This window comes from Rattus norvegicus, chromosome 7 (genome assembly GCF_036323735.1).
Source record: "Rattus norvegicus strain BN/NHsdMcwi chromosome 7, GRCr8, whole genome shotgun sequence".
Lineage (NCBI taxonomy): Eukaryota > Metazoa > Chordata > Mammalia > Rodentia > Muridae > Rattus > Rattus norvegicus.
Genome location: NC_086025.1, coordinates 126,572,171 through 126,586,798, shown reverse-complemented (window position 1 = coordinate 126,586,798; position 14,628 = coordinate 126,572,171). Strand labels below are relative to the sequence as shown.

At 46.2% G+C, this 14,628-nt stretch overlaps 1 protein-coding gene across 3 annotated transcripts in view; it reads left to right on the top strand.

Moving 5' to 3' along the window:
- Window positions 1-14,628, top strand: part of Prickle1 (prickle planar cell polarity protein 1) — a 95,995-nt gene that overhangs the window by 27,783 nt on the left and 53,584 nt on the right. The window contains exon 2 of one of the 3 annotated variants that reach the window (XM_063263654.1): window positions 5,445-5,692. The exons of the other annotated variants lie outside the window; for them this stretch is intronic. The gene's annotated coding sequence lies outside the window, so the exon portion shown is untranslated. The remainder of the gene's footprint in view (window positions 1-5,444; window positions 5,693-14,628) is intronic. 3 annotated transcript variants of the gene reach the window in all.

Here is a 14,628-nt window from a genome sequence, read left to right as displayed (position 1 = left end):
TCGTAATAATTCATGGTTCCCTGAATTGTGCACTGGCAGGTGAACGGAAGGTGTAGCTGGCTCTCCTGCCTCCAAAAGAATCTTTTAAGCGGATGCTTTTGCCATGGAGCATTGGTAGAAGGAAGGGGGAGGGGAGGGGGCGGTACCGAGCTACCTGCTGCTCCAGCACAGATCAGAAGCGGAATTGTCTGATTTACAAAGAATTACAGAGAATTTTCAGTGGATTCTCCCAGTTGACTGGAGCAGTTCAGTTAGCCTGACTCCTTCATATGATCCATCATCCATCTAATCAGTAGCCCTCCCTCACCAGAGCTGTCCGCAGCCAGCCTACAGAAAGCTCAACCCAAAATACGCATCCGTCAAATAAACCACATTTAAAAGCAGCTGCCTTCAGGAAGAGTTTATCTCAACCCCTCCCCAGAGCTTGGTAGAGGCCGGTGTCTTCTTGTTGTTGAGTAGCTCCTGGCCAGTCTCTGTGGTAGAAATACAGCAGCAAACCGTAAGCTCTCTGAAGGCAGAGTATGTCCCATTCTAGACAGGGCATCTGGCGTATAGTAGATTCTTGGATCTGTGACCTTAGAGTCAGGACATTTGTGAAGGGCATTCAAGTTTGTAAAATGAAACTTTCTATGTTGTGCATTTTAATCCTCCTTTAAAGCCCAATAAGGTAGGCCTATTTATAATGAAAAATGAAGACCACATCTTGGTCAGCTATAGCACTCAGTTATCCAGTCGCTTGATGAAGTTTTCCCAAGACAGTCCTCCACACTGGGTTGCCTCTCTGAGTCAGGGCACAGAACTTATGCCACTCCGGCTAGCTAAGCAATCACAGACAGACCAGGGGAGCTGCTCCTTTAAAGTGGGAATAGTAACAGTAGCTTCTTACAGAGGTGCCATGGAGATGGTAAGAACTGTCATATGTGTAGAGCTGAGCCCCATAGGGATATTAGTTATTATTGGCACAGTAGCTGTGAGGCGTGTTTTTGTTGGTTGGGGGGTTTTGTTTTGTTTTCAAAAACAGCAAAGCCAAGCATAACTGTGATATAGCTGGGGAGAGGGAAGGAACCAGATCTTTCCAGGGTCTTTACTGCCTTACAAGACTCCATCCTGGGCAAGGCCTGGGGAGGGATGTCATGAGGTCTGTAGGTTTTGTCTCTGCCTAGGTTAGAAAAACCTCAGTTGGTGATTTCTGCAAGCAGTTGCTTAAGGCAGCCCTGTAAGTGGCCACTTGAACATAACCAATAGGTACTTTATGTGCAAACCACAGAAAGGAATATTATTGTATTCAGCCACCGAGTGGGGTGGTAAATGTTTGCTTACCTTCAAGTGGAATTTAGAGACACTGTAATATTGCAGACCTAACCCCAGGCTGTTTATAAAGAAATCAGATTTGGTGATTAAATCGTGAAAGGTGTAATTCTTTTTACTCTCCGGGTTTTTAGAATAATAGAAGGGTTCTATGTGCTGACTGCCGTTAGGAGGGAGGCTCCGGTAATGCTAAGCAGCCAGGTAGCACAGGAAGAAAAGGCTGCAGAGAAATAATTACCGTTCCAGGGGGGATCTGGAGGGTAGCTCTTAAGAGCCGTTCCCTAATGCTACCTTTATTTCTTATTGCTAGAACGTTTAGAATGTATCAGAGCTCACAAATACCCATCTGTTACATTTTAAGCTTCTGTAGTAAGTGGTGAAAAGTTGTAAGGAAAACATTTTCAGTCCTGGGCTCTCTTCTCCTTTGAAACATGAAGGGACATCCGAATAACGACCTTTGTGCCACTTATAAGAAAATTCCGTGTGGGACAGGGACACGTGAAAGATTTTAAACTTTAAAGATAGGAATAAGAAACGCGATGGTGTGTTTGGGTGACTCATCTTTCACCCCTGCCCTCGGAAAGCAGAGGCAGGGGAAGCTCTGTGAGTTCAAAACCAGCCTGGTCTATATGGTGAGGGGTGTGAAATGATATAAACAATGTTAGGACCATCTGGCTTGCCCCCTTTCAGCCCATTGGTCACCAGGGTTGATGTGGCTGATGTAGATACAGTCTCTTCCACCTCCCTCTCCTTCCCAGGAGGGTCCTCCCTCCCAGCGTCCCCTGCTGGATTGAAGGTGAGCTATAGAATAGGACCAGTCTTTGGTCAAGACTTTAATCTGTTAACACAGATTAATCTGTTTCACCCCCTTTATTCCTTTGCCTTTGCGACAAGTCTCTCAAGTGCAAAACCTCTTCATTAGAACCTGCCCCTTCTCCTCATGGAAGCTTTTCCATCCCTGAGGGTTTCTGGTTCTCATTTTGTGTGGCTTATGAACTGTGAGGGGTGGGGGTGGGGGTGGGGGTGGAGCCATCTCCCACCTTTGGAACTCATGAGTCTCCTTCCCTTTTACAAGATAATTTGGAAAACTTCTTTAGTTCTCTTCAAAATAGTCTCTGGTTACTATTTTGGACATTTTTGTTGCTGTTATTGTTATAAGATTTCCCTTAATTCTGAAAGTTTCCACTTACTTTTTAAAAGTTTGCCGCTTACTTTTTCTCCTTCCCCTTTTCTGCTCAGAAGCTTTTCCGGTAAGAACAGTGAGGCAGCATCCTGAGCCCTTGACTTGCCAACGAGACCACCTTAAAATTTGACAGTAATCAAAGTAAATGCCAACCCCATGACCCTATCCTGGGGGCCAGTAAGATGGATCGACAGGCGAAAGCGCTTGCCTCCAGGCCTGATCAATGCTTGGGCCCCACATGGTGGAAAAACAGCTCCCGTGAACTATCCTCTGACCCCTGCACCCACGACACTGCACGCACACTGCACGCACACGCACACGCACGCACACACACACACACACACACACACAAAATAAGTAAATAAATATTTAAGAAAGACTGAGGTGAAATAAAAATACTTGTACTGGAGGAGACCATTCCCCTGTTTCTCAGGAAAGTGTTTGCTGAAACTGAAGACAGGGTCTTTGTGTACATTCCCCATGCAGGTGCTACTTGCTCCTGCTGCTCTCAGCTTCCTGAGGCTGACTCCTAACCCCCCCACACCCCAGTCCTTCTCAAACAAGAGAGATGAAGGGCTGGAGAGATGGCTCAGTGTCAAAGAGCACCTGGCTGCTCTTCCAGAGGTCCCGAGTTCAATTCCCAGCAACCACATGGTGGCTCACAACCATCTGTAATGCTGTAATGCTGCCCTCTTCTGGTGTGCAGGCATACATGCAGGCAGAATACTGTATAGATAATAAATTTTAAATATATATAAAGAGTACTACTGTTCTTTCGGAGAACCTAGGTTCAATTTCCAGTACCCTCCAGAGGATCGACACCCCCATATAAACATACATGCAGGCAGAATACCAATGTGTTAAAAAAAAAAATAAGGAAATGATGCCTTCTCCCAGGTGGGGCCCCCTACTGGTGACTGTTGGATCTGACGGGCAGGGAGGGAGAGTGAAAGGAACAAGCCAGCTCACCTTTGCTGACTAGCACTGAGGCAGGCTCTGTTTTCAGTGCTCCCATAGATTATCTTGACTTTTTCCCCCCACATTACAAAAGCAGACAAGAGCATAATGACGTTAAGTCACTTTCTTGAAAATACAATTGCACGTGAACAGCTAATGGGGGTGTGGCTTCCTTTGTATGCTTGTTTCTTGTGGTTGGTGTGTGGTTTAAGGATTTCTGAGTTGGCGTGGGGGGGCAGTTTTAGTTTGTATGTGTGTATGACATGGGGAGACAGAGAGAGATGACTGGCTTAGTATGGGTCTGCCACCAGTTGATTTATGAATTCAAAAATCTTTCTTGCAGTTGGCTGGTAAGTACATGCATGGCTCTGCTTATGAAACCAGTTGGCTGGAGCACAGGACCCATGTGAAAGCAGACAGTCCACTGGCTCCTTTTCAGAAGAGAGATGGCCAGATTGAACATCTGCCCCTCCCTTGGGCCACACACAAAGGAGAGCCCACTCCAGCCACTAGCTCACGCATGTGTGCCACTCTCTGGTAGGGTCTCCTCTCCCTGCAATTATTCCCCGTCGTACAGAGAGGAGACCTCCATTCTTCGCAGGTGGATCAATATTTACAACTGTTCAGAGAAGTCGTTGGCTCCTTGCTCTTCAGGCTGCTGTGTAACAAAAGATGCCTGTTTTCCTCGGCCTCTCTCCCCTTCTGCTAGCAGAGCTGTGGTAAGCATCACCCGGAGCCTGAGACAAGGCCAGTTCCAAGGAGGTCTATGTGCAGCATTATAACCGCTTCCTGTTTGCTAAGGAAGGAGAATAACTCTATTCCATGTAGACCCAGAGGTAGCCGTGTCCTTCAGAGGGGACATCCCTTTTTCTTTTTCTTCTCACCTCAGCATCCTGGTGTGTGATTGCAGCCGCTGTGCAATTACAGCTGTTTAAGGCTCTGCACGTAAAGTCGACGGTTAGACACATGCGCGTTAGCAGGGTGGTGCCGATAAGTAAAGAAACGGAGACGTGATCACGCAGCGTTTTTACATTAATGTGTGATTGGGTTTAATTATTATTTTTTTAAAAAAGATGTAGGTCTCCCAGGCTTCCTTGATCTGACTTTTTTTTTAACGCTGACGGCAGCACATGTTTTTTTCCTCAAACAACTGCAGACTCAGCTTTATCATTAAGCAGATGGTTCCTGTTCATTCTCAGGGAAAGTAAGTGATTACAATTAAGCCAGATATTCAAAATCTGAAGATTCTGGGGTTCCGCTTTGTTATTTCAGGCAGGAGTCCGTGCGTCACCCGTGTGTCTCTCAAGGAATGCCTAAGAAGAAAGCTACTTCTGGTAGTCACGTCCTGTCTTGGAGTCCTCTAAGTTCCATTAGGTGAATCCCTGCTGCCTTTGCTGGCTCTAAACATTTGTCGGTTTCTTTGCTCCTTGTTTTGGAAGTTCAAGGAGAGTGGAAATAATCTAGATAAAATTGAGTACCAACTGAAGATAGTTCAAAACCTGTAAATCCAGGTAATATCAGAGGAGATGAGCAAAGACAGTATCCCATGCCTCAGGAGTCTAAGTCAGAAAGATCACCCCAGATTCAAGGCCTGGACCAGATAATGAGTTCAAAGCCAGCCCAGGTTACTTGTGAGTTTAGCAATAGCCCAGGTTATAAAGCAAGAGCCTGTCACAGAAATGAGATGAAACAAAACAATGGCACACAACGCTTTTCTTCCTTGTCCCATTACAACATAACATGAGTGAGAACAAATGTTCCAGCAGAGTCAAAGGATGGGTGGAGGGAGGGAGGACACCTCCGACACGCATGTCCTCCCCACCGCTTTAAACTGATGTTTGTAGGAGACTTCTCCCAACTTGCCGGCCTTAACCAAATGATTCTGCTTTCATTTTGACCTGTAGTCATGCTTAACAGAGTGTGTACGTCCTCTACACACATACGTGATTGAAAAAGCAAGCGTATGCTTCTGCATGTGTTCTCCATGTGCTTACAGAGAAGACGCCGAGTTAAACACTTCCACTTGTTGGCGGCATCTGAGGCACAGAGACCGGAGAGAGTCTCAGCACGCAGGGCGGTATGAAGAGTGACTTGGAGATAGTCACCTGCGCTTACGTTAGAAGATGTGAACACGTTATCAGTTGTCAGCACAGTAGCCCCAAAGCAGGGGAGGAGTGTCAAGGACTGCTCCAGAAATTAGACGGTGCCAACTGCGCATCTCAAGGCAGAGTAATAGCAGCTCAGGTAAGCTGGAGGGCTGGGGCCCGATAATAATGGTGCTGAGTGAAAGGAGTTTCAGATTTTATCTGATGGGGATTTTCTTTGTGGTGGCAGTCTGGGGGATGGCGAGATTAGAGGAGGTGAGACCAGACCGGGAAACAAATGAGCAGACTCCTACAGAAATAAAGAGTGGGGTCCGACAAACGTTTGTGGGCTTCTGGTTTAGACAGCCGTGCATCCCACGAGACAGGAAGGAGCATTGTGACAGTGTGACAGTACCCTTGAGTCACCCAGGCGGACATATCCATGCGCCATGACAGTCATATGGGCCTGGAGTCCCAAGTATTCTTGTCCCCAGAACTCTCCACACAGCTCAGGAGACCATCATGCTACATGAGCTGTGTAGCAGATGACCTCAGCCACTGTCCTCTGTGGGGTTAACTTTGTTTCCCACCGGTGTGGAATCTCCTGGATCTTGTTCGGAACAAACATCGTGGCTTCGTACCATACATAGCCAGAAAATAAGGTTTTGGTTTTTTTTCACCACTGAGATGGAGGAAAAAAACAAAACAACGGATTTCTGTTGCCGGCAATGCTCTTCTTCCGGCTTCCTGGGAGGTCTTGAGTCTAGAAATCTCGGAGTCATTCCCTTGCCAAGACCAAAGGTAGTGTCTTCAGACACCCAGTAAACGTCTTTGCTGCCAAGTGGGGTAGACAGGGCAGAGCCTTCCCTGGAAGTAATGATGACTTCCAGTTTGCTCCCCTCCCAACCCTGCCCTCTAAGGACCGGCTCGGAATCCACCCTTGCCTTTGAACTTACCTCCCACAAGCCAGCCAGCCTCTGCTCCTCAGAACCCCAGTAGAGCTTACTGGTTTGCCTCTCTTTTGACACTTAGCCGTCATGCCTCTGTGGTTAGTTCTGGTATATGTGGACGCCTGTTGTCCTTGCAGGTGGAAATCTCTACCGAGTCCCCCGTTCTATTTTCCTGCATTGTTTTATGCCTAGAAGCGTGTACCGATTTGGTGTTACCATCCTAGGGTGACTTGAGCTGTGTGGTTTTTTTTTTTTTTTTACTACCTACTGTTAATGTCTTATAACCTCGATCTTCTCGTAAATAAACATTTTAAGTTGTAAGCAGATAGCTGCCTTCATCATATATATAAATTTCACCTGAGAACTTAGAAAGAGGGTCTAATGCCTAGCTTTTAGTGGAACGGATCTTATAATAGCAGTCCATATTACTTGAACACGGTGTGTATTTATCCCATGCAGTGTTTTAAAATAATGTCAGGACTACGGGCATGGCTCAGCCTTAAGACACTTCCCCGGCCATCCTGAAAGATTAACAACTGAAAAATCAAATCAGAAATAAGAGTAACATTACCAAGTTACTTTTGTTACATTTTCTCAGCTTCAAAGATAAGAGAGCTGGGCCTTGAAGAAAGAGTAGCCTGTCAAGAGGGTCATAGGTAGGAGGAGGCAAGCTAGAATGTGGGCCCAATAAGGTTCAGCTACACCTCTAAATTGTGGGGTTCAGCCACACACAACACAGCTGGCGCAATGCGTCTGTTCTTTTACCCATCTTTTACCCAAGGATCTTACGAATATCTGTTGTTGGTATCCTTTGCAGAGGAATACGCTAAAATTTCAAAACTGGGTGTAACACACCGCTATGTTACTAACTGCGTCCCAATCCTTTCCTCTCCCTGCTGGGAACCACTACAGGCTGTGTCACAGGGAAGGATATCAGGAAGGCAGCAGCAGATGGGGGCAGCTCAGTGGTGGGACGGGTGCTTAGCCTCTGCTGGGTTTGATTGCCAACAACCAGATAAGAAATTGCATGGAAAATCTGATGGCAGCTTTCTGCTTTTGTTGTTGTTTTTTTTTTTAAGATTTATTTATTTATTTACTATATATAAATACACTGTAGCTGTCTTCAGGAACACCAGAAGAGGGTATCAGATCTCATTACAGATGGTTGTGAGCCCCCATGTGGTTGCTAGGATTTGAACTCAGGACCTCTGCAAGAGCAGTCAGTGCTCTTAACCACTGAGCCATCTCTCCAGCCCTGTTGTTGTTTTCTGAATCATTCAAATCATTTCAGGACAATGACCTTTAAAATGGCTAGTGCCTTAAGTGTTAATGTTTCCCAGGAACATATCAAAGTCAGATACAAATAATCAATTCAATGCGTACGGCTTTAGGATTGTACCTCTGCCACAGAGACCTTCAGATTATAACTGGGTTTGTCCATTTGGAGCATCCAGTGTGATGTTCAGCAAGTGTCTGATGACCAATTGCTGTCTGGGGCTAGTTGCAGACAGAATTCAGTAACATAGCCCGGGCGTCTTCCCAAGGGGAAGGGAACTAGTTCTTCTCATATCAGAAGTAGCTACAAGACTTACACCACCCAAGCCTTCAGCACTGGCTGTTTAGCTCTTAAACGTGTGTGCATATGTATGGCTCTGATAAAGAGATTGGAGCATAAGCTAATCAACACAGAGAAATGGTTAGCATTGCTGCTACCCCCTACAGTATCTCTTAACACCTTGTTGCTCTGGGCCTGAAGCTTTAGTGTAACTTCTGGGGATTCAAGTGCCCCACCAAATCCTCAGGTCACCTTCTGAATGGTGCAGGGGCATTTTAGCCGGTACTGATATTGGATGACAAGCAGGACAACATTTAGCTACACAACTCAGAAACTAGTGCCGAAGCATTGCAGAGCAGGCGATGGAAAGGTCGTGGAGAAGAATATAAAAGAATGCCCCCAAATTATATACACAAATTATATACTCCACGCACACTGCCTGCCTTTCCCTTTTTGCCTCTACCATAGAGAAAGCTGGCGGTCACCAACGTTATCAAGTAAGCTTTCCCGTTATGGTCACTGGTTCGGGTTCATACCCAGGGCCTCATGTGTGTCATGTATAATGTGTGTCATGTATGTATCATTAAGCTTCAGCCACACCCCCAATCAAATTCAGCAACAATGAGGCACCCTGGTATGCTTACCGGTGTGATGCAATGTGGGGTGCACAAGGACTTCCAGTGAGACCATTCTAGGAACATTTGCCCAAGTCTCGGGGACCTCTACACAGTTTATGGGGAAGTGGGGAGTGTCTTGGTAGTTTGGACTGCTGTAGGAAAATACTGTAGGCGAGTGGCCAGTTAAAAGCATCAGTTAATTTTCTTTGTTTTGAGAAGATCAAGGTGCTGGAAGATTCTGTGACTCTTAAGGATCTTTCTCTTTAGTCCGTTGACTCCCCTCTTCCTAAGTCCTCAGATAAAGAGCAAAAACAGTGTCTCCCTGAGACACAGTTCTCAGAGGTTCTCTGAAGACACCAATTCCAGCTCCATGAAAGCGTCAGCCACATAACCAAGTCATCTTCCACTTCCTAATACCATCGATTTCACTGACAAGGTTCCAGCAGGAAACACTGGGCACAGTGAGGGGCTGGCAGAGTATGTTGAAGACACCATAAACCACTACACCCAGAATGTAGGACAAATCTAGATCTTTTCAATGGTCAGTAGCATTAAAAGGAAAATGGAAAAACTACACTGGGTTACAAAGACTGGGATGTACTAGCCAAATCATGCTGAATTTAGAAGGTGAGTAAACACCTCTATTAAAACATTTTTAAGGGCTGGAGAGATGGCTCAGTGGTTAAGAACACCCGACTATTCTTCCAGAGGTCCTGAGTTCAATTCCCAGCAACCACATGGTGGCTCACAACCATCTGTAAAGAGATCCGATGCCCTCTTCTGGTGTATCTGAAGACAGCTACAGTGTACTTATATATAATAAATAAAATAAATCTTTAAAAAAAATTTTTTAAAGCAATGTTCAATGGCTAATACCTGGAAACACAGCATTTGCAAGCCTGAGGCAGGGGGATTGGAGGCATGGCGGCTAAAGGTCAGCCTCATGCAGGGTTGGACACGTTTGATACTTGGCTGTGCCACCAACACACACCGTCTGTCTGACAGCTCTGTTTGCCAGCTCTCAAGACTGTTGCTGTGACCGCTTTCTCAATGGACAAGGAAATGAATGGTTCTCCCTGTCCCAGGGCCAGTTCTGCACTCCACAGGAGAAAACTCACGTCAACACATTCCAGAATTAGATAATTAAGGGTAAAAAAGACTCCTCTCCCTGGCTTGAATAAACTATTTTCCTATGCAACATAAATTCTCATTACCGATCTCTGTTGTAATGAGCTCTCTAAACTCCATTTCAACAATCCTAGGTCTGACGTCCCTGCTGAGGCGTGCATTTTGTATCACAGACTCTGTTTGCACAGTAACATCGCTTGTCACTTTGCTACAGTGTCTTTTGAATAGTTTTGTTTTGAAAAGTGGGCTATTTAGAAAGTTAGGGCACTTTCTGGTGAGCAGATGCTATAGTCTGAGTCTTTTGTTATTACTTTGTTTCTCTGCATAGCCCTGGCTGTCTTAGAACTGGTTCTGTAGACAAGGCTAACCCCAAATCCAGAGACCCTCTGGTTTCTGCCTCCTGAGTGCTGAAATTAAAGGCATGAGCAGCCACTGCCCAAGTATAGCTTGAGTCATAGGTGCCCCCCTGCTACTCACTTGTTAAAGAAGTCAGTTTCATAGGGTTTGTCTGGGTATATGCCCTACAGGGGGACCTGTCCTCCTCTTTACTATCCTGTGGTTTGTAGCCACAAAATGAGCTTCTCCACTGCCACCTTGTCACCTTCATCAGGAGCCCCCAAGCAGAAGGTACCCTCTCTGCCTCATGGACTGGGATGGCCAAAATCGTGAGCTGAAACAGACATTCTAGTCTATCAAAGTATTTATCACAGTGTCGGAGCACTGACACAGCACACAACATACCTTCTTTTTCTTCTTTTTCCTTTTTTAGATTGATTGATTGAGTGACAGGTCTCACTGGCTTGGCACTTGCTGTGTAGACCAGGCTAGCCTCTGCCTCCAGAGGGCTGGGATCAAAGCTGTGCAGCACCACCCTCAGCCCACGTTCTTCATTTTTATAAAACCGGAAATCCATATATCTTACTTCATTCATAAACATTTTGTTTGACCTAAGAAAAGAATTCTAGGCATAAATACAAAGGGTTTAAAGTAAAGGTGGCAAAGAACGTTTCGTGCATACCGAGCCACGATCAACTTCTTGCCTGATCTTAAAACACAGCATTTGCTGCTGGGGTATGGTGGTGCATGCCTTTCTTCCCAGCAGAGATGTATGGAACTCTGAGGCCAGCCTGGGCTACACAGCAAGTCCAAGGACAGCCAAAGAACCCTGTCTTGAAAAAAAAAAAACCAAATTAATAACAGCATTTGCTTCAAAACTAGCGTGTCTTAACTGCTTCCTCGCTGAGTGTGTGCAGTGCATGGTCAGCATAGTATTGAGTGCTCCCAGCTGCCCTGTTCTTGTACCCATTTCACAGATGAAAACTGTGTGTCTTACGGACAGTGGATCTAAGGCTGAGATGACGGAGTAGAGAATTTGAATTCAGGAGGCAACTGCAGTCCAGGCTCTCAGCTGTCTGTCACGTCGCTGCCACAGGGTTCTCTCTGGGGTGAGGTTCTGGCTGCTATCAGTGCTTCCCAGGGTGAAGCAGGGACGTGGAGAATCTTAGCACGGGCTTCCATTTGTAGGATAAACACAACCGTGGCTTTAGCATTTGAAATACTCCCGTGTTTTAATGTGCCAGACACCGTCTTCAACGGAACCAGAGAGGTACACGGAACGTGCAGAGCGTAAACCCGGCTTAGCTGGGGGTGGGGGTTTTCTCCTCACACCAACCGGAATGCCTACTGGACTGTAATTAAAGGGCTGGGCTCCTCTGTCGCTTCAACTTCCTCTGGAGCCCAAGATCAAAACCAGAGCCAGAGCATCCTTGACGTTTCCTTCCGTCCCGCGCAGTCATAAAACTCGTTTCTTGCTGCTTTGTAAGGAATACATTGAAGAAGGCACAGAGGACTAGGGTTTTTGTTGTTTTGTTTTGTTTTTGCTTGTGACTTTTAGCTTAATGTGTAGAAATGTACCTCTGGAAAATATAAAAACAGCCGGCTTTCTAAACTTAGTCACGGAATTCTCCATTCGTAACTGACTCTAAAAGCAGGCGCTGTGGTTTATTGAGAAGTAAGGGCTCGCTGTCGGGTAGCTGCTGGGAGGACTGGAGGGGTGGGTGTCTGCTCGCGTCAAGACTTCTGCCACCTTCAGAAAAGTCTCTCTCACTTTCCAGGACAGCGTGTACGGGTTAGGATGACAAACAGAGAGATTCTGGGTACCTTCTTTTGGACAGCCTTTAAGTAAGCATTTCCTAACTCTAAGGCCGAGCTTAGCTGTACATGCTTCAGGACGCAGCAGCTGTAATGCATGTGTACTCTTTTCTCAGCTATCAAGTTATATTAACTGTGCTCTAATATCATGTTAGACGTGTTTTTACTCATCGGGCCACTACAGTAGCCAACGGACTCCAAGGAAGGAAGGACCATGCTGGTTATCATTTCCAGCCTGACTCACCCTAGGCAGCCAACATCTAGGGACTGCTGGGTATTTGGGCCTACGTTTCCCAGCTGTATCCCCCACTTTGTCAGCTGCTGTCCCAAAGGACGAGGGACATGGTCACCCTAGTTGTTTGAAGCCTCGGTGGTCATACCATGCAGGTCATTCTGACGACCTTTCTACTCATCTCTAGCCAGTCTGCTCTGACTCAGAGCCAAATCAGATCTCTCAAACACCACTTCTGAAGAAAGGGAACTTGTTGGTTTGTTCAGATGTGAAGCCCGGGAGAAAATCTGCTTCACGCACCATCTACTTGATAATCTACCAAGAACCCAGCCTCTGTCTCGAAGGCTTCCTCCTGCCACGTGGGCCTCCCCCTCAGGTGGATCATCCAACATGGAGGCAACAGAAATTTGCCTCTTCTACAGTTGTTCTGGAAAGTTCCAGGGTGGAACTCAGATACATCAGCCACACGCCTTCTCCAAGCTAATTTCTGGTAAAGGACGTGGGATTCTAATTGCTTTAAGTCTGAAGAGTCTCTGTGATCAACCTCAAAAACAGGCCGCCAGAGGGGTATAAGAGGTGGTTTCTGACTTGGTTACTTTTTGATTACTGTGATAAAGACCATGATCCAGAGCGACTTGGAGAAGAGACTGTGTATTTGGGAACCCCAGTCACTGAGTGACAGTGTGTAGGAAGCCAAGCCGGGCAGGAACTTGGAGGTAGGAACTGAAGCAGAGACCACAGAGGAATGCTGCTTACTGGCTTGCTCCTCCTGGCTGGTTCAGTTAGCATTTTTGTTTACCTGGAGACCATACCATAAGGGGCTGGATGCTTCTGTCAATCATACATGGAGTAAACACCCCATAGGTTTACCTACAGGCTAATCTTACGGAGACAGTTGTGTCGTTGTTTGTTTGTTTTTGCTTTGGTTTGTTTTTGTGTTTCAATTGACATCCCCTCTTTCTAAATGACTCTGGTTTGTATCAAGTTGACAAAAAAACAAAAAAAAAAAACTATCCAGCACAACTTTCCAAAGACAAATTATCTTCACACAAGAGTAAGGAAAATGGGTATTAGGAAAACAAAGATCATAGACAGGTATCTGCTATGGCACCCTATTCTATTTTATATTTGGGGTTGTTTTTTTATCCCCCTACTAACTCCTTTAAAAAACTGTCCATTTCCCGTAGCTCCAGGAACCATAGGCATCAGGGTAAAATAAATTAGGAGAGGCAGTCCACCAATCAGGGTCAGAGTTCTGACTCCAGCGTCGGGCCAATCCCTGCCCTGACTTCACAAACCATGCCACCTTAGACAAGACAGCCACTTCACGGGTGGTTAGTAATGCCTGCCTCTGCCGTTCCCACAAGCCCACTATCATGTGGGAAGCTCTTGCTGTGTGTCTGCCTCGACAAACATGCTAAGCGCTTGACCGTGCACAGTGCTGGCTCATCTGGGGGACTGTTAGAGCTGGTGTGGCTTTCTTACTCTTCAGCCTTTCCCAAACACCACTGAGCAGCCCCCATCTTACCTCCACGAGCACACCCTTTTCATTCCGGTCTGTCTGTCCTGAACCCACCAGGTCCCACCGTCAATGAAGGAGACTTCCCAGACCTTACTTGACCTATGATTTTCTTCCACAGAAACCTTCTTTTCCATTGTTGCCTCTCCCTGCTCGGCAACAATTTAGAGATTTTGTGTGCTTTTCCTAACCATAACCCCCCGCCCTATATTAGGAGTGGGACTTCAGCAAACATTTCTTAGCAAGGCAGATTACTATAATGTCAGCTATTTTCTGGACCTGTCTAAGGGTGTTGGGAACTCGGTTGAAGCTGCTCTGAAGGCTGTCTCAACAGCTGAGTGAGAGGATATCGAAAGAGGGTTGAAAAGCAAAGGCAGACTGGCCTTCACCTCAGGGCCTTGTGGTCAGAGGGGAGGGAGTGCTGTGTGTATCACATGACCCGATGCCAGGCATGTGGTGTTCATGCAGTTCATTCTCACCATTCAATTTCAAAGTAGATCATCATCTACAGGTAGCATTTTTGTGGTCCCCCTCCCCCTCCCCTTCACCTCTCCCTCTCGTCCCCTCTCTCTCTTCTTCTCCCTTTCCTCCCTCCTCTTCTCTCTCCCTCTCTCCCCCTTCCTCTCTCTCCTCCCTCCCCCTGCCAGCCCTGTCTCTGAGAAGGGGGTCCAGGGGGTATTGGTCATATTACCTGTTTATTATACAATTCCCCCAAGTACTCTGAATGGCCGCATTATAAATAATGGAGATTTATTATTGCTGTCTAGACTTAACAAATGGCTATTTAACAGGCAATGAAATAATTTATCCATGGTTTCTTATACTATAATTACACACACACACACACACATTTAGGGGCAAATGTTAGGGCTAACGTTCAAAATACAAGTCTTGTCCACAGTGGCGAATTATTCTCTGCAGACAGTGAATGCCAGTATGAAATA